Raw genomic sequence first — 19,255 nt, 5'->3', positions numbered from 1 at the left:
GCTGAGGCTGCACTTCCTCAGAGTACTCTTTAGTACATGTGAAAAAAAGAATCAACCTCCAGCCAAATTAAAATTCTTCCTGTACATCTCTGCTTCTTAAGATAGGCTTGAGATGGGCTGCTAGGAGTCATTATATTTGGAATATACAGTTCGTTGAATAAAAGTATCAGGGTCAAAAAACTGTCATCTTAAGTGCAGACAATAAACTCCTATCCTTTACTTAGTTTTCCAGGTCACAGAGGACATTAAAAATACCCAAGCATCTAGTGAATTGCTATATAACCCTCTTGTATTTCTTAAACCTTTGCTGGGTGATAGCAAATTTTTAAAAGTGTCTTCGGGGCTTAAGACCAGGTTTTACAAGTTTTTGTGAAGTAAGCAAAACCCAATATGTCACATTAAGTATTTATAGAAGAAAAAGTTTCCGTGAGATTTCTGTCTTTTCTGGAATATCCAATGAAAGTTCCTTTTCTCTGTGTAACAAGTAAGAAGCAACCAAAAGTGTCATGCCCTGAAGAAAAGGGTAAAAAGCTCACCTCAGAACAAAAGAACTTCTCCCTAGTCCCAGCATGGCCACTAACCAGCTGGGCTCATGGAGCTCTCCTACCTCATTTCTAGGCCTCAGTGTTCCCATTCCTTAAATGAGACAACCACTGGTTTCTGTAAGTCTCTTCAAAGCTATGTTCTGTTAGAACACTTAATTATAATATTTTAAAGAGTGATGATGGGTAGGCATATTGTAACCAATCTGTTGCAAAGAGATGAAAGAAATTAAATCAAGCATGTTTTCATGTCTACACTTTGTAATTCTTCAGGATGATTTCATTGTATGATGGACACAGCAAAATCTAACAAAGCAGATGGCAGACTAACTACATTCCCAAAGTTGGTCCAAGTACTTCCCCTCAGGACATCAGGTCACTGTTAAAAATCTATGTAAATTATGGTGCAGATCTGATTGGTGCTGAGTTCTCAGGAATGAAGGTGCTTTGTCACAGGGATTGACCGAGCCTCTCTCTTTTACTTTAAATACAGTGGACACCAACATTGTTCTTATCCTAATTTGAAACAAACGAGCAACAATAGACTGATCTTTGATTTTCAGTGAACTAAAGGAATAGTCCCTCTGCCTGCTGAACTGAGTTCTCGGCATTGCTGCTTTGTGTTCTGTCTTTTGGAACATCAAGATTTTGCTAGTTTCAGTGAGTATTCATTTAATACTCATCCTGACTCAGGACTATTTCTTGACTGAGATTGCAATCTCCAAAAGGGAGCCCCGTGATTCAAAGAAGCAAAAGAAGAAAATATTACCCCTTTATTTAGTAACCAGAATGGTGGATCTGGAGAATTGGATATGTTCAAATCATTAGAGCTTATTTTCGAACTGCAATTATTTAGAATTTTTATTCTTGATTTTTTTCATGGCGGCTTGTCCACTGAAAGTATATTCACATCAGGACCAAGTAAAAGTTACAGAGATGAGTATGTCTCAATGAGACAGATGTTATAAATAGAAGTATAAAAATATCTACCATGATATATTGTTTTGTTTTGTTTTGTTTTGCTTTGTTTTGTTCTTTCCTGCAGATTCTGGAACTTAGGCATTAAATGCTATATTGATATGTTACAGGTTTTCCAGAGATTTCTATTTTTAGGAAAGAAAATAATATAAATAAAATAAATGTCTCCTAGACCTTCCTCCTATCTCTCTACATTTGCCCTAGTATCTTTTTTAAATGATAATAAAAGTTTGAGGATTTTTGTATGATAAAATTAAAAAGTGATGGCAGATAGAATAGAGAGAGGACTCTGGAATTAGAAACTCAAATTTACTTTCTTGTTTCTCCAATTAGTAAGTGGAGCAAATTACTTTTAACCTTCAGTTCTTCACCTGTGAAGCTGGAGTTACATCTTAAATCTGTTATAAAGATTAATGTTATGCATATAATGTAATAACACAGAGCATGGCACATAATATATACTCAGAAAAGGCACATAAATACTCAGAAAATTATGGCTGCTGTTGACTAAAATGAATTTCAAAAGCAGTGGTAGAGAGTCTCTGTGAAGTGGATATTAGTAGAACATCCTTTGATTTGGTATTTACAAGAAAGAAAAGGAAGTGTACCACGCCAGTCAATTGTATTTTATTAAACCCTTTCCCCTCCACCTGTTTCCATGTGTCACTGTAGTTTGAACCAATGTGTATTCTAAAACCCACAGTCCAGACATGTTCAGTAAATTGATGGACTCTAGATGATCCTGCTTTTGATGTCATTAAGACACTAGTTCTTATTGTGAGCTGCATAATACATGTCCTGGCCAGCCTCCAGCACTTTCCAAAGTGTGGCATACAGTGACCTGGCTCTGTTTAGCTAGGTATTCAACAGAGTTGCCTTGGTCTGACCTTGCCAAGAGTCCAGCAGCAGAGCTAAGGCTGGAGAAAGCAAAGATCAAAGGAAGAAAGAGAGTGAGTACAATCAAGGTTGGGTTAGGGCTGGTCAGTGGAAAAAGTCTAATATAAAGAGGTCAACAAATAGGTGAGTAAAAGCGTAGGTGGGTGTCAAGGGCCCCAGGCAGACAATCCAGATTATAAAATTCTGGGTAGAAATGAAAGTAGGTAGGTTGTGAGCCAGTGGCCGGAGAGACTGAAGCCCAAGCCAGGATCCATGATAGCTCTTGGCATCAGTCTAGAAAGTCCATTAAGTGACATGGGCCTGTAGCCCATATTGGCTCTTTATTTGGTGGAATTCCATAGTCACTTCTCCCAATTTATGAGCATGGATTCTATGTAGTCTTCTATGCCTTACAATGATGCTTCTCATGCTTGACTATAGATGGAAATCCTCTATGTCATAATGCAATTTCTAATTTAGCAGATCTGGGATCTGGCTCAAGTTTCTGCATTTCTAACAGACTTCCAGGTGATGCACACTGCTGGTCTAGGGAACACGTTTTGAGTGGCAAACCTTAAAAGACTGTTGCTGTTCAGTCTTGCTCAAGTCAATGCCGCTTCCTTGTGGTAAAGATGAGGAGAATATTGCTGACTAACTCAACACTTAGCCCCAGAAGCTGGACTTTTGATCAGTCTGGAGCCCTGACAACTCTCATCTTTATTCTCCTTGTGACAAAGCAGGCTCACATTGAATTTAATATTGGTAGTAAAGCCATACAGACAATTTGGAGAATTCAATTGTCTCCTGACACAGTTGGTTTTCCCAGGCAGAAATGTTGGCCCTGAATGCTAATTCATTGCTCTGACAGCAGTTATCTTCTGCCTGGTTAGGGGCCTCATGAGTTAAGAAGGAAGGCCTTGACCTTAAATACATGAGTGATTTTTTTTTTCAGGTAAAATATTAAATTTGCCCATTTATGCCATTTTTCCTCAAAAGGACCCTTTTCCCTGAAACCATTTTTTTTAATTCTTCTATTCCTTTCAAATAATATAAATTAGAATAAATCCCTGTTACTGAGAATAGGGGCCTGGTTGCAGAACTTTGGATATCATTATCTCACAATGATGGTAGCCTTCAAAGTACCCTGACATTTCCCACAAGGAAAAAGAATCTGAGTAGGCAGAGGTAAATCACCATCTGGATCATATTCCTGGTTTTACCTCTTCTTACATAGCATTTGGCTGACCCTGACAAGCCCTGTCCATCTACACTCCATCTTGTAAATTTCAGGTGTGTAGAGGGTTTTAAAGTGATCCGGCATTGTGAATTATATCTGGTTTGAATGTCCTGGTTTCAGAAGTTTTGGGACACTGACATGAAGTGAACAAGTGTAGTGGGTTAGTTACCGAAAGGCTATACCATCACCATAATAGAGACTTGCTATTGTGTTTATTTTTGAAATGGATAGAAATAATCATTTATTCAACATTTTATATCAAAGCACTGTTTGGAAACCTAAACAAAAGCCACAGGTACATAGTGTCAGGAGGCCTCCAACACTGCCTGCCTGGACTGCAGCCTGAATAGGCTAGGGAACATCTTTAACCAGAGGAATGCTTAGAACCTGAGCACAGCCCACCCTATGATGCTTTACATTCCTGTCGTCCTGGGATGCCACCTAGACCACAAGCACCTCCTGCCCTGTATCCTTGCCCTTTGTGTCATCCTCATTTTGCTATGGGCTTAGTTAGCCATGACTCAATCTCCCCCCAATCTTCTCACTTTTAAAATGTTACAAAACATCCTTGGGGTCTTCTGTTCCTATGGAAAACAGTTTCTTTCACCTTCTACCTCTTCAGAAAATGTTTCCTTAGTTTCTTCGTCTTAATGGAAACCTGGCTTTCTGGAGTTTTCTGCTTCCCTGCTGCCTACTCTAATATAGACTGGCCATCTACTACAGAGACTGGAGGCAGGACTACTATCTTCCTAGTAGTCACAAGAGGCCCTTTAAGCTGTTAGGACCTCATTTAAGATTGCTGATGTCTGGCTATACCACACCTCTACCCCTATTTACTGTGCTCATTGGCCAAATTCCTGCTTTCTTCAGACTCTTCTACTAGACACAGTCTTCCCCTGGTTCCCAGTCCTGTCTGCTATCCTCCTGGGAGATTTCAATTTCCGTGGAAATAACCCATTGAATACTCATGATGCACAGTTTCTTTTTCTTACTAGTGCTAGTGACCAACAATACCACACAATTTCAGCCACTCATTTATGCCTGTGGCAGTCCTCTGGACTTCTCATCACTTGGAACTGAATTATTCTCTCATCTTCCAATATGTTACATCTTTCCCCTTTAATGACTTCCCAATCAAATCTAAAAGCTGTTTGGTCATATTTGCATTATTACATTCTTGGTTCCACTCTTCCCTCATGCATCAGCAGGCCAAACCCCTACACTGTCAACTAAACTATCCTTCTCCACGAGACTGCTGAGCACTGTTGGAGAAAGCCACACAGATAGTCAGGCTGAGACCTCCACAAATCTGTGGTCTCCAGTTCTTGCTGGACCCATACATCTGCCTCCACCTGTTCCCTCATCTGGTACTCTTGAAGACCAATCCAAACTCCACCTTTCTTCTCCAAGCTCCTACCTAACTCCCTTCCCATTTCCTCTCAACACACGACTTTGCCTTTTTAGTTAGTTAAATTTATGAGTATTTAGGACATACCAAAGGTATAAAGAAAAATAGAGAAGACATTCTGTATCTATTACTCAGTTTAATAAACAAAACTTTCCCAATACAGTTGAAGTTTCTTCTGTTCCCCTTCCTGATCACATCCCTCACACTCATCCTCCCAAACATCATAACGATTCTGATTTTAGTGTTTATCATGCATTTCTCTGTTACTGCACTTCATGTGTATGTACCCCTACATAATATAGAACTAGAGTACTATTTTACATGTTTTAAAACTTTCTAGAAGTACCATCATATCCCTCCCTCTGTCTTCCTGCCTCTCCTCATTCTTTCTCCTCTGTTCTTTATACTTTATGAAGTTAATCAATGTTGATATATGAAATGAAGATCCATTTTTTATAAAATGAATAGGTTACAGTATATTTGTCCATTTTCTTATTGATGGACATTTAGCCTGTTTCAATATTTTTTAATTGAAGTTGATTTATTATGAAAATTCCTTTGTCTCCTGGTATGCATTTTCAAGAATCTTTCTAGAATGTAACCTTAGAAGTAGAATTGCTTTTCAGCTTAGATCATTGATTTGAAGAACTTCTTTTCTAATATAAGCATTTAATACTATAAATCTCCCCTTAAGCACATTTTGATTTGTAGCATAGTGACTTATTATGATTTAAATGTACATACACACACACACACGTTTTTATTTTAGTTTGTTAGGGTTTATTTTACAACCTAGGATATAATCCTAGTAAATATTCTATGTGTACTTTGAAACAAAATTTATATCCTGTTGTTGTTGAATGAATTGTGTAATAACTGTCATTTAGGTCAAGTTGTTGGTAGTGTTATTTAAGTATTCTATAGCCTCACTGATTTTTTTGTCTACTTGTTTAGTCCATTGCCAAGAGAGGAATATTGATGTCCCTAAGTATATCATTGTGATTTATCTATTTCTCCTTTCAATCCTTTAAGTTTTTGCTTCATGTACTATGAAGTTCTGTTGTTAGGTGCATTTACCTTTAGGATTGTTACATCTTCTTGGTGAATAGCCATGTTATCATTATATAATGCTGATATTCTCTACATGAAATCTATTTTATTTGATATTAATATAGTCACTGCAATTTTCTTTTGATTAATGTTTCCATGATATAACTTTTCAATCCTTTTACTTTTAACCTATCTATGTCATTATATTTAATTATAAATATGAAGCATATAAGCAGGTCTTTTTTATCCAAGCTGATAATCTTCTCTGTCTTTTAATTGGGGTGTGTGTGTGTCGCTTGCATTTAATGTGATTATTGACATGGTTTGATTAAAAACAAACATTTTACTATGTATCTTCTATCTATTTCATCTGTTTTTGTTCTTTTCCTCTGCTTTTAAATTTATTTTGTATTTTTTGTTATTCCATTTTACCTCCACTATTGGCTTATTATTTATACTTATTTTTAAATGTTATTAGTAATCACTCCCAAAATTACCATAAATGTTTTAATTAATTAGTCTACCTTCAAATAGTTCAGTGATATAATTGTATACCATACTTTTAGTGTAAGAACTATACAACAATAACTCCCCATTCATCCCTATCATTCTTTCTTGCTGTTGACGTTATGTTTTCTTTTTCTATATGCCATAAGCATATAATACATCGCTACTATTTTTGTTTTAGGCCAGTGTTTAGCAAACTGGACAGCAGGGCAAATCCTGAATATTAATTACTTTTACAAATGAAATATTGTAACACAACCCTTTCTCTTTGCTTATGTATTGTCAGTGGTTGCTTTTACACTACCATAGCGGAGTTGAATGGTTGTGACAGAAACTACAGTCAAAGAACCTAAAATATTTACTGTCTGTCTTTCACAGAAGTGTGCCAACCCCTGCATTAGGCAGTTATCTTTTATAGTCACTACAGGAGAGAAAAGATGAAATTAACATCTACTTTCATTTATACCATTTATAGCACTCTCCATTTCTTTTTGTAGACCCAAGTATCTCTCTGTTATGTCATGCATGAAGAGCTTCCTTTAGTATTTCTTGCAGTGCAGGTCTGATGATAATGAATTTGTCAGTTTTTATTTGTCTGGATAAAAGTCTTTATCTCTCTTAATTTTTATACGTTATTTCTACTTTGTATAAAATTCTGGGTGATGTTTTTCTTGTTTGAGCTTTCAAGATGTCACTTACATACTAACAAGAAATCCAAAATATTTTCTTATTTTTGTTACTCTATATGTAATTTGCCTTTTTTTTTTTTTTTTGCTTTGCTTGCTTTAAAATTTTCTCTTTATTTTCATTTTTCAGTAGCTTGAATATGATATACATAGAATTTTTTGGTTTGTTTGATTTGCTTATTTGTTTATTGGGGTATGTGGGTCTCATTACTGTGGTATTTGCTGAACTTCTTGGATTGGTGTCTTGATACTTAATATTTTTGGAAAATCTTAGGCCATAATCTCTTCAAATACCTATTCTGTCTTTTTCTTTCTTCTGAGATTCAAATAACACATATATTTTGTTTGGTATTGTATCACAGCTTTTGAATGCTCTCTCATGCATTTTCACCTCTTTTCTTTGTGTTTCAGTTTATGTAATTTCTATTAGCCTCTTTTCAAGTTCACTTATTTCCTTGATGGTATCATATCTACTAATGAGATTGTTAGAGCCATTCTTCATCTCTGTTTTTGTTTTACTATTCCTAGGATTTGCATTTGATCATTTCCAATAGTTTCTACCTCTGCTCAAATTCTCCATCTGGTCATGCAAGTTATCCACCTTTTCCATCAGAGTCTTTAGTATATTCTAATAGTTCCAACATTTGGGCTGTATATGAATCTGGTTCTCTTGATTGCTTTTTTTCCCTCTTTTTCTGCTGACTATTTTTATTTGTCTTCATCTTCGTCTTTGTGTTCATCTTTGTGTTCATCTTCTTTGTGTGGTGTGTAGGATAGTACAGTATGAAATAAATAGTACTTATGCCTGGAAGGGGCATTTCTCTTTTTCTACTAAGCCTTTAATTTGAGTCAGCCTAGTCAGTAACTGACCTGGGTTTGGGTTTTGTTATTGCTATGGCTAACTTCAGTGCATCACCAGTTTAAAATTCCTCTAGCATTTATTTGTACTTAGAGTGGGGTTTGGGTGGCCAGAGACTTTGTTCTCCACTCTCCACTTAAGGCTTTTCCTCATAGCTTTTACCTAACAGAGGTTTATTGTTCATGCTTTTATGCCTCCCCCGGTGGTAGGCTGCTGCTAGTAGTTTGCTAGTGTTTGCTGGACTGGTAGTTGGGATTAGAGACATTCTCTGTTGTACTATTTCAGCCTTGATTTTAGGCAAAATCTGTATTCTTGGGTCTTGGGAATAAAGCTTTCTCAGCGGTCCTGTCCTTCTCTTAGCAGTAGAGGGTCAGAGGATCTCTGATGATCTGATCCCAGGAAACTTCTCTGTGCCTCTCTTAATTACAGTGAGTCTTCACCTGTGCCCTGATGGCAACAGTCTGCAATTTTTGTTCTGTAGGGAGGGGGACCCAAGTGGTGTGTCTTCAGTGACTGCTGGCTCCCCTCTCACAGGCCTGAATCACCAAGGGATGCTTTATCCAGATTCCCAGTTTGTTTCCAATCTTTCTCATGAGCATCTAGTGAGGATAAAGAAAAGTCTGTTAGTGAATGCACACTACTCTTGAGTTTATGGCTTTCAGTATCTCTGTACTTTCATAGTAGCCCTTTCAGTAAGTCATTACATAGTTTGACTGAATTCTTATTACCAGCTTATGTGAGGCCTGGCATCTCTTCCTTCTGTGGAGGGAAGCTCTGTTCCATGAAGGCATTTGCCTTTTCATAGATTTCAGGCTAGTTGGATCCTCTGAGACTTCTGCTCTCAGATTAGTTAAGGAAAATTTGTGATTTTATATATTCAGCTTTTTCTTGAGTTTATAGTGGGAATAATAGTCTTTACATTTTTGTATATTTTAAACTGAAGCCGAAAGTTTCTGTGTTACAAATATATTTCCCTAGTATATAATTTGTTACCTCATTTTTTTAGTATCTTTTACTTATAGAATATGTTTTTATTTTAATGTAGTCATATTTATTAATATTGCCTTTATGGACTGTGCTTCTGAAGTCAGGTTGAGAAATATTTTGCATTCCATAGTTATAAATATGCTTTATTCTTGAATGGGAAAAAATGAGGCCATTGGGGAGAATATCCTCAAGTTTCTGTTCATACTTTTCAAATCATGCCTCATTTGCTCTTAACCCCCCTCCTCTCATTACAGCAGATTATATCATCTAATTTTTTCTTGCCCCATCAATTATCTCCCATTCTTCTTAATCTTCAATTTCTCTTTTGTTGTTCTGGCCATGTCCTTTCAGCATTTATATATGCTCAAGTGTCCCCATTCTTTTTAAGAAAACCCATCACTTTTTCTTTCTCTATTCTTTTATTTTCTCCAGTTTTATTGAGAGATAATTGACATACATCACTGATAAGTTTAAGGTGTACAGTGTGATGGTTTGATTTACATATATTGTGAAATGATTACCACAGTAGACCTAACATCCATCTTCTCATATAGATACAATAAAAATAAAATAAAATAAGAAAAAAAGAAAAGAAACTTTCTCCTTATAATGAGAACTCATAGGATTTACTCTTAACAGCTTTCCTATATATCATACATCAGTTTTAGCTGTAGTCATCATGTTGTACATTACACCCCTAGTACTTACCTATCTTATAACTAGAAGTCTTTACCTCTTGACCACCTTCCTCCAATTTCACGACCCCTACCCTCTGCCTCTGGTAACTGCAAATCTGATCTTTTTTTCTGTGAGTTTGTGTGTGTGTGTGTGTGTGTGTGTTGTCTTGTTTGGATTCCAGATACATGTGAGATCATATAGTATTTGTCTTTCACTGACTTATTTCACTTAGCGTAATGCTTTCAAGGTCCATCCATGTTGTCACAAATGGTAGGATTTTCTCATTTTTTTTTTTTATGGCTGAATAACATTCCATTGTATATATAATTCCTCAATTTCTTTATTTATTTATCTGTCTATGGACACTTATCTTGTTTCCCTGTCTTGACTATTGTAAATAATGCTGCTATGAACATGAAGGTGCAGATATCTTTTTCAGTTAGTGTTTTTATTTTCTTTGGATACATTTCCAAAAGTTGAATTGCTGGATCATATGGTAATTCTATTTTTTTAAAAAAAATTTGAGGATCCTCCATACTGTTTTCCATTGTGGCTATACTAATTTGCATTCCTACCAACAGTTCCCACAAGGGTTCCCTTTTCTCCACATTTATGGCATCATTTGTTATCTCTTGTCTTTTTGATGATGGCCATTATAACAGACATGAGGTGATATCTCATTGTGGTTTTAAATTGCATTTCTCTAATGACTAGTGATGTTGAGCATCTTTTCATTTACCTGTTGGCCTTTTATATATCCTCTTTGGAGAACTGCCTATTCAGATCCTTTGCCCATTTTTTTAATTGGGTTTTTATTGATTTTTTTATGTTAAATTGTGTGGGCTTTTTACATATTTTTGGATATTAACCCCTTATCATATATTTGGTTCACAAATATTTTTTCCTATTCCATAGGTTATCTTTTCACTTTACTGATGGTTTCTTCTGCTGTGCAAGTTTGATGGAGTCCCACTCATTTATTTCTGCTTTTTTGCTTATGCTTTAAGTGTCATATCCAAAATTCCATTACCAAGACCTATGTCAAGCTTTATTCCTATTTATTCTTCTAGGAGTTCCATGGTTTCTTACATTTAAGTCTTTAATCCATTTTAAGTTAATTTTTGTGAGTGGTGTAACATAATGGTTAAGTTTTATTCATTTTTTAAAATATTTATTTGAGAGAGAGAGAGTGGGGGAAGGGGCAGAGGGAGAGAATATCGAAGCAGAATCCTGCTGAGTGTGGAGCCTGGCATGGGGCTTGATCTCACAAGCCGCAAGATTAGGACCTGAGCCAAATCCAAGAATCAGAAGCTTAACTGTCTGAGCCACCCAGGCATTCTTGTACATGTGAATATCCAGTTATCCCAGCACCATTTATTGAAAAGACTGTCTTTTCTCCATTGAGTATTCTTGGCTCCCTTGTCAAATATTAGTTGACCATATATGCTTTGGGTTATTTCTGGCCTTTTGATTCTGTTCCATTGGTCTATTGCTCTGTCTTTATGCTAGTACCAATGTTTTGATAACCATATTTTTCTAGTATAGCTTGAAATCAGGAAGTGTGATGTCTTCTGCTTTGTTCTTCTTTCTCAGGATTTCTGTGACTATTTGGGGTCTTTTGTTGTTCCATCTATGATTTAGGAGTGCTTTTTCTTTACTTTGGTAAAAAAAAAATGCCATTGGAATCTTGGTAAGGATTGCATTAAATTTATAGATGACTTGTGATAGTATTGACATTTTAGCAATATTAATTCTTCCAGTCCATGAATATGGGGTGTCTTTCCATTTATGTGCGTCTTCTTTAATTTCTTTCATCAGTGTCTTGTGGGTTTCATAGTAGAGAACTTTCACCTCCTTAGTTAAATTTACTCCTAAGTATTTTATTGTTTTTGGTGCTATTTTAAATGGGTTTTATTTCCTTATTTCTTTTTTTTAGAAAATTCATTGTTGGGGCACCAGGGTGGCTCAGTCAGTTAAGCATCTGACTCTTGATTTTGGCTCAAATCATGATCTTATGGTCCTGGGATTGAGCCCTGTGTGGGGCTCTGTGCTCAGCATGGAATCTGCTTGTCCCTCTCCCTCTGTTCCTCCCCCAACTCTCTCCCCCTCACAAATAAATAACTAAATATAATCTTTAAAAAAAATTGTTAGTGTATACAATTTTGAATGCTAATTTTGTATCTTGAAATTTTACTGAATTCATTGATTAAATATAACAGTTTTTTTGGTTGAGTTTTTAGGATTTTCTGTTTATAAAATAATGTCATCTGCAAATAGAGAGTTTTACTTCTTCTTTTCCAGTTCTGATTCCTTTTATTTCTTTTTCTTGCCTGATTGCTCTAGCTAGGACTTCTAGTACTAGTTGAATAGGAGTCATGAATGCATGCAGCTTTGTCTTGTTCCTGATTTTAGAGGAAAAGTTTTCAACATTTCTCCATTGAGTATGATAACTGTGGGATTGTCATTTTTTGTTTTTATTATGTTGAGATATGTTCTTTCTATGACAAATTTGTTTAAGAGTTTTTATCATGAACAGATGTTAAATTTTGTAAATGCTTTTTCTGCACCTATTAGATGATCATATGATTCTTTTCTTTAATTCTATTAATGTGATCTATCACAGTGATGGATTTGTGTATGTTGAACCATCCTTGCATCCTAAGAGTAAATCTTACTTGGTCGTGGTGTATAACGTGCTGCTGAATTTGGTTTGCTAGTATTTTATTGAAAATTTTTGCATCTATATTCATCATGGAAATTGGCCTGAAGTTTTCTTTTTTAGGAGTGTCTCTTCCTGGTTTTAGTATCAGGATAACACTGGTCTTATAAAATGAGTTTGGGAGTATTCCCTCCTCTTTAATTTTTTAGAAGAGTTTGAGAAGTATAGGAGTGAATTATTCTTTAAATGTTTGGTAAAATTTACCAGTGAAGCCATCTGGTCCTGGACTTTTTTGTTGTTATTGGGAAAGTTTTGATTACTGATTTAATTTTTTTACTGGTAATTGGTCTATTCATATTTTTTGTTCTTATTGATTCAGTCTTGGTAAATTGTATGTTTCTAAGAATCTTTTTTCATTTCTTCTTGGTTGTCCAGTTTATTGGACAGTTGTTCATTATGATCTCATTCTCTCTCTTTTTTTAAAGATTTTATTTATTTATTTGGGAAAGAGAGAGAGAAAAGCATAGAGGAGGGGCAGAGGGAAAGGAAGAAGCAGACTCCATTGAGCAGGGAGCCCAATGTGGGGCTCAGTCCCAGAACTCTGGGATCATGACCTGAACCAAAGGCTGACGCTTAACTGACTGAGCCACCCAGGTACTCTCATCATGATCTCTTATGGTCCTTTGAATTTCTGTGGAATCAGTTATAGTGTCTCCTTTATCATTTATAATTTTATTGATTTGGGTCCTCTCTCCTTTTTCCTTGGTTAGTCTAGCTAGGAGTTTGTCAATTTGTTTACCTTTTGAAAGAACCAACTCTTAGTTAATCTTAGTTAACCAACTCTTGGCTAACCTTTTCTATTTTTTGCCTGTTATTTATTTCATTTATTTCTGCTCTAATATTTATGATTTCCTTTATTATGATAACTTTGGGCTGTTTGTTCTTCTTTTTCTAGTTCTTTAAAGTGCAGGTTAAGTTGTTTATTTAGGATCTTTCTTGCTTCTTAATGTAGGTATTTCTGTGATCTTCTTTCTTAGAACTGCTTTTGCTGCATCTCACAAGTTCTAGTACATTGTGTTTCCGTTTTCATTTGTCTCAAGAAACATTTTTATTTCTCCTTTAATTTCTTCTTTAATCAATTGGCTATTCAGGGTAGTGTTGTTTAATTTCCATGTGTTCCATGTATGAATTTTCCAATTTTCCTCTTGTTTTTTATTTCTAGTTTCATGATGTTGTAGTCTTAGTCTTCTTGAATTTGCTAAGTCTTGTTTTGTGCCCTAACACATGGTCTATCCTAAAAAATGTTCCATGTGATCTTGAGATAAATATATATTTTGCTATTGTTGGGCATAATGTTCTGCATATATCTGCTGGGCCCATTTGGTCTATAGTGTTGTCCAAATACATTTTCTTCTTCATTTATTCTTTGTCTAGATGATCTATCCATTGCTGAGAGTGGAGTATTAAAGTCCCAAACTCTTATTGTATTTTTGTTGATTTTTCCTTTTATCTTTGTTTTTGTTTTTTGTTTTGTTTTGTTTTGTTTTAGCTTTGTTTTTGCTTTATATATTTAGATGCTACAATATTGAGTGTATATTTACAATTGTTGTACTTTCTTGATGTATTAACCCCTTTATCATCAAATAATGACCTTCTTTGTCTCTTTTTACCATTTTTGATTTAAAGTCCTTTTTGTCTGATAGAATTATAGCTACCCCTGCTTTATTTTTGTTACCATGTTCTTGAAATGTCTTTTTCCATCCCTTCATTCTCAGTCTGTTTGTGTTTAAGGCTCAGGTGAGTCTTTTGTGGACAGCATATTGATGGATCTTGTTTTTTTAAACCATTCAGCCATTCTATGTCTTTTATTGGAGAATTTAATCCATTTTCATTTAAAGTAATTATTAGTATGTGAGGACTTACTTTTGCCATTTTGTCAATAATTTTCTGGTTGTTTTGTAGATCTGTTGATCCTTATTGTTGTGTTTGTTTGTTTGTTTTATCTTATTGTCTTTTTGAGTTTTGTTTTTTGGTATTTCTATGCTTTGACTTTTTTGTCATACTCTTTTGAGTAATTACTACAGGATTTCTCCTGGAAAATCTTAAAAGATCTTAAACTTACATTTTAAGTTTAAATTTAAAAATATATTTTAGAAAAATCTAAAATATCTTAAACTTATAACACTCTAAACTGATAACAACTTAACTTCAATAGAGTTTGTAAATTAACACTTTTACTTCTCTTCCACCTTGTAGTTTAGACTATTGCTATTACAATTTACATGTTTGTTTGTTTGTTTAATAGTGTTCCTAACAAGAGATCATTGTTGTGATGAACACTGGGTGTTATACACAACTAATGAATCACTGAACACTACATCAAAAACTAATGATGTACTATACAGTGGCTAACTGAACATAAAAAAAAGATCATTGTAGTTATGATTCTTTTAACTGCTTTTTTTAAACTTTCTAATTAGGGTTTTAAATAAATTATGCACAACTACTGTCAGATTGCAGAATCTATCTATGACTCTATATTTACCATTAGATATCCAGTGAGATTTACACTTTTTATATTTTTATGATTTAATTAGTGTTGTTTTACTTTCTCTTTTTTTAAAGATTTTATTTTATTTTATTTTATTTTTGCGAGAGAGAGAGAGAGAGAGTGAGCATGCATGCATGATCGGGGAAGGGGGACAGAAGGAGAAACAGACTCCCTGCTGAGCAAGGAGCCCAACATGGGGCTCAGTCCCAGGGTCCTGGGATCATGACCTGAGCCAAAGGCTGACACTTAACTGACTGAACCCCCCAGGCACCCAGTGTTCTTTTACATTCTTTCGAAGAACACCCTTCAGCATTTTTTGTAAGGCAGGTGTGGTAATGAACTCCCTCAGCTTTTGTTTGTCAGCAAATTCTTTTTCCTTACTTTGCTTCCAAAGGATAGCTTCACCAAGTATAGAATTCTTGGTTGACAGTTATTTTCTTTCAATATTTTGAATATGTCATCACATTCTCTCCTGGCCTGAAAAATTTCTGTTGATAAATCTGCTAATAGTCTTATGGTGGTTCCCTTGTATGTAACTTCTCTTTTTTCTCTTGATGCTCTTAAAATTTTTTCATTGTCTTTGACTTTTGACAATTTTAATTAAATTACTATGTCTCAGTGTAGCCCTATTTAAGTTTAACCTCTTTAGAATCTTTTGGGCCTCATGGATCTGGATGTCCATATCTCTCCCCAGGTTCAGGAATTTTTTAGCTATACTATTTTACATATACTTTCTGTCCCTTTTTCTTTCTCTTTTTTTCTGGCATTTTCATAATGTGCATATTGTTTGTTTTTATTCTATTCTATAATTTATGTAGGCTTTCTTCACTCTTTTTCATTATTTTTTTCTTTTTCCTTTTCTGACTGGTAATTTTCAATGTCTTATCCTTTAGGTGAGTGATTTTTTTCTTTTTTTGCATGGTCAAGTCTTCTTTTAAAACTCCCTGTTGAGTTATTCAACTCAGTTAATGTATTTTTCAACTCTAAAATTTCTATTTAATTGCTTTTTAGATGGTAGCTATTTCCTTATCAAACTTCTCATTTTGTTCATTCATTGCTTTTCTAATTTTATTTAGTTGTGTGTCTGTATTTTCTTGTAATTCACTAGACTTCTTTAGATGATTATTATGAACTCTTTGACAGTTCTTAGAGCTCCATTTATTTAGGGTCAGTTATTGGAACTTTATTAATTTCCTTTGGTGATGTCATATTTACCTGATTTTTTGTGTGTGTGATCTTTGTATCCTTATTAATTCTATCTGGTTATTTGAATAATTAGGCTCCTCTTCTAGACATTACAAGTTTTCTGTGGTAGAGACAGCTCTTCAACAGTCAGCTCAGTTCAGGTTTCCGGGTGTCTTCTGGTAATGTCCTTGGGCAGGTGGGGCCTGCTATTATGCTCTATTTTTGGGCAAGCTCTGAAGGGAGTGTGCGGGTTAAGTGCCACTGGCTGAAAACAGTTGGATAGTATTATGGGCTTTGTTCCCTACCCAACTGAAGCTGTAGGATGGGCTCCATGCTTGCCTGCATTCTCTGGTGAGGCTTACTAGATGGTCAGGACTGGGTTTAATATTTGGTAGTGGGTAGAGCTATGAATTGACTTCCCTGACTTGGCAGGGCAGTTAGGATGGGACTCAGGACCTTTATAATTTATTTTGGGGACCTGAATCAAGCCAAAGTGTGCACTGAATTCCCTGGTCCAGTAAGATAACTGGTTGTGCTCTACAGATAGGGGAAGTCACAGGCTGTTCTCTCTGTTCAGGTGCCACTATATGTAGGACTCTTGAATGAGCTATGCAGCTTCCCACATGCTCTGGTTAGGTTCCTTGGTTGGACAGACTGAAAATTGTATTCAGAGATAAGTGGGGTTACAAATTAGATTCTGTGCCCAGGAGCAGTGGGAGAAGCAGCTCTAAAGCCATAAAGCTTTTTATTTGTTGTCTTAACTCAAGACAACCCCCACCCCAAGTTTCCTGAATAAACATGGCCACTAGGTTTGTTCTGCAAACTGATTGGCTCTGCCTGCCCACCTCTCAGCTGAAGTGCCACAGGGCCACACAGCTTCCTGGGATTGCCAGCCGTTCAGGTTGAATGGAGCTGGAAGACACTCTCTACAGTATATCTCAGCTCCCTTGCCTAGGCAGTAGGGGAGGGGCTGCTCTAGGCTACTCTCCATTTCCCAAACAGATTCTCTGGTTGAGAGGAATGGGAGCTAACCTCAACCTTGTCTGTGAATTAATCCCCTTGTGTGTGTCTAGCATGGGAACACTTTATACTGGCTTTGTCTGGGGGTGATCCGCTCTGTCTGCCAGACTCTTAGCTTGAGTACCATAAGTCTGCAAAGCTTCCAGGAATTGTCATCAGAAGATATTCTTGGCTCCCTTGCCGAGGCAGGAGGAGAAGGTGCCACTGCAGGGTAGCCTCAATTTCTCAAACAGGCTTTCTGGTTGAGAAGGGCTGGGAACTACTCTCTCTTAATTTAATGACCTTGTTTACTTGAGAAACACCCATTAAGTAGGGTGATGATGTCATTCCCTCAGTTGTTCTTCTCTGCAGCTCTTCCTGTCATTGCCAGTGCCTTTACCACCTAACTTCTCTTCTTGCTCCCCTGAATGGTTTTGTGCCTTAAGGTTCAGCCTTCAGTCATCCCTTTTTCTCACTACATGCACTTGCTTTCAGTGAATTCATGTATCTCTTTGACTTCAACTATTAGCCAATGATTTCCAAAAATATACTTTTACAGCCTTAATATCTCTCCTGAAATCTAGACTCATGTGTTGAACTGTTTTCTTAATATTTTAAGACATTTCAAAAACAAAACGGTTAGAACTAAACTCATCATCCTTGACTAAAATCCCTCCTTCTTTATACTCCAGATAGTTAATGGTCCATAATTTACTGCTTTTTACCTGAAATTCCTGTCTTTCATCATCTCAATTCTAAATTATATCTAATTCCATTACTAAGGCTAGGTAATTACATTTAATAAATAGCCCTTTACCCTATTTAATAATTTTCTTTGGAGTCCAGATTCTCTTCTCTAGTCATCTGTTTCTATTTTGACCTAGATTCTCTTTATTATTTTATTTTCCTAGAATATTAAAATAACCTCCAAACAAGTTAGTTTCCTTATTAAGTTTCTACCTTCTAGTACATTCTCTACTTTGACATCCAGTACACTTTCTAAAAATCAAATATAATCATGTCACTCTCTTACAATAGGTATATTTAATGTGGCTTCTTTCTGCATTAAGAATTAAGTTTAGTCTCTCTAGCTGACTTTTTAAAATATATCTGTGGAAAAAAATAATAAAATAAAATAAATTTGTGGTATGTAAAAATTTAAATCTATTCTTGTGCATGATCTCCAAACCAAAAAATTTCCAAATAGACACAGAAAAGGAACTATTGTACTTAACCATAACCATAGGTAAATGCTGTATTTACCACCTAGAAAACGTAGTGGTTTTCTAGAGTTTTTCTAGTAATAAAACTGATTCTTTCTGAGGAATGTCTTTTGTTAATAGGTGTCAAATATGAAATTTGTCCTCAAATGCAACAAAGGTAGAATGAAAGTGAATAAAATCATAACAGTTGTCCTATGATCCATGTCTTATGTATTTGGCTTCATTCTCTGTGAAATTGAATTTATTTTTCAGTTTTGAATGGGTGAGGTATGCCTATAATGGGACCCTGTTAGTGTTTGTAGGCATCTTCAGTCCTCTCCATCCACCCAAAAATGCACACTCACTCACACAGAGAGTTGACATTTATTTTGTTAATTATTCACCATAGTGTGCTGAGCTGTTGTTTTGCTAGGATTTACCCATATTGCCTTATTTAGGTCTCCTTTTCAATTTTTAAGATAACTGATCAAGATTAGGGGTTGGGTTTTTGGTGAAGAAATATAAGGAAGTTAACAAAGTCCTTGTGTCCAAGTCCCACATGCATGGCAGTCTTTCATAGGTATTATCCCACTAATGCTAATGAATTTGTCATAGAATGTGGTTCCATGAATATGTGTCTGTCTTTATCAGAAGAGACTTCTAAATTTAAATAGTCAAAAAAATAGAAAGCATTATCTTAATTCAAAATATAATTTTCAAATTGATGGATTTGGTCTAATTGATAGCACAATGGCCTTTACCCCAGGCTTTTATTCTTGGTTGTATCCTGAGTAGCCAGTGTGTATTTATCTGCAACTTTATTATAATATTTTCTGAAGATTCAAGATGCT

The 19,255-nt window shown here is 35.5% G+C and overlaps 1 protein-coding gene across 4 annotated transcripts in view; it reads left to right on the top strand.

The window, feature by feature from the left end:
• Positions 1-19,255, top strand: part of INPP4B (inositol polyphosphate-4-phosphatase type II B) — an 802,990-nt gene that overhangs the window by 400,193 nt on the left and 383,542 nt on the right. The gene's annotated exons all lie outside the window — the stretch shown is intronic.

Source organism: Halichoerus grypus, chromosome 3 (genome assembly GCF_964656455.1).
Source record: "Halichoerus grypus chromosome 3, mHalGry1.hap1.1, whole genome shotgun sequence".
Taxonomy (NCBI): domain Eukaryota; kingdom Metazoa; phylum Chordata; class Mammalia; order Carnivora; family Phocidae; genus Halichoerus; species Halichoerus grypus.
The sequence above is the reverse complement of the archived record's forward strand: the minus strand, read 5'-3'. Positions and strand labels throughout refer to the sequence as shown.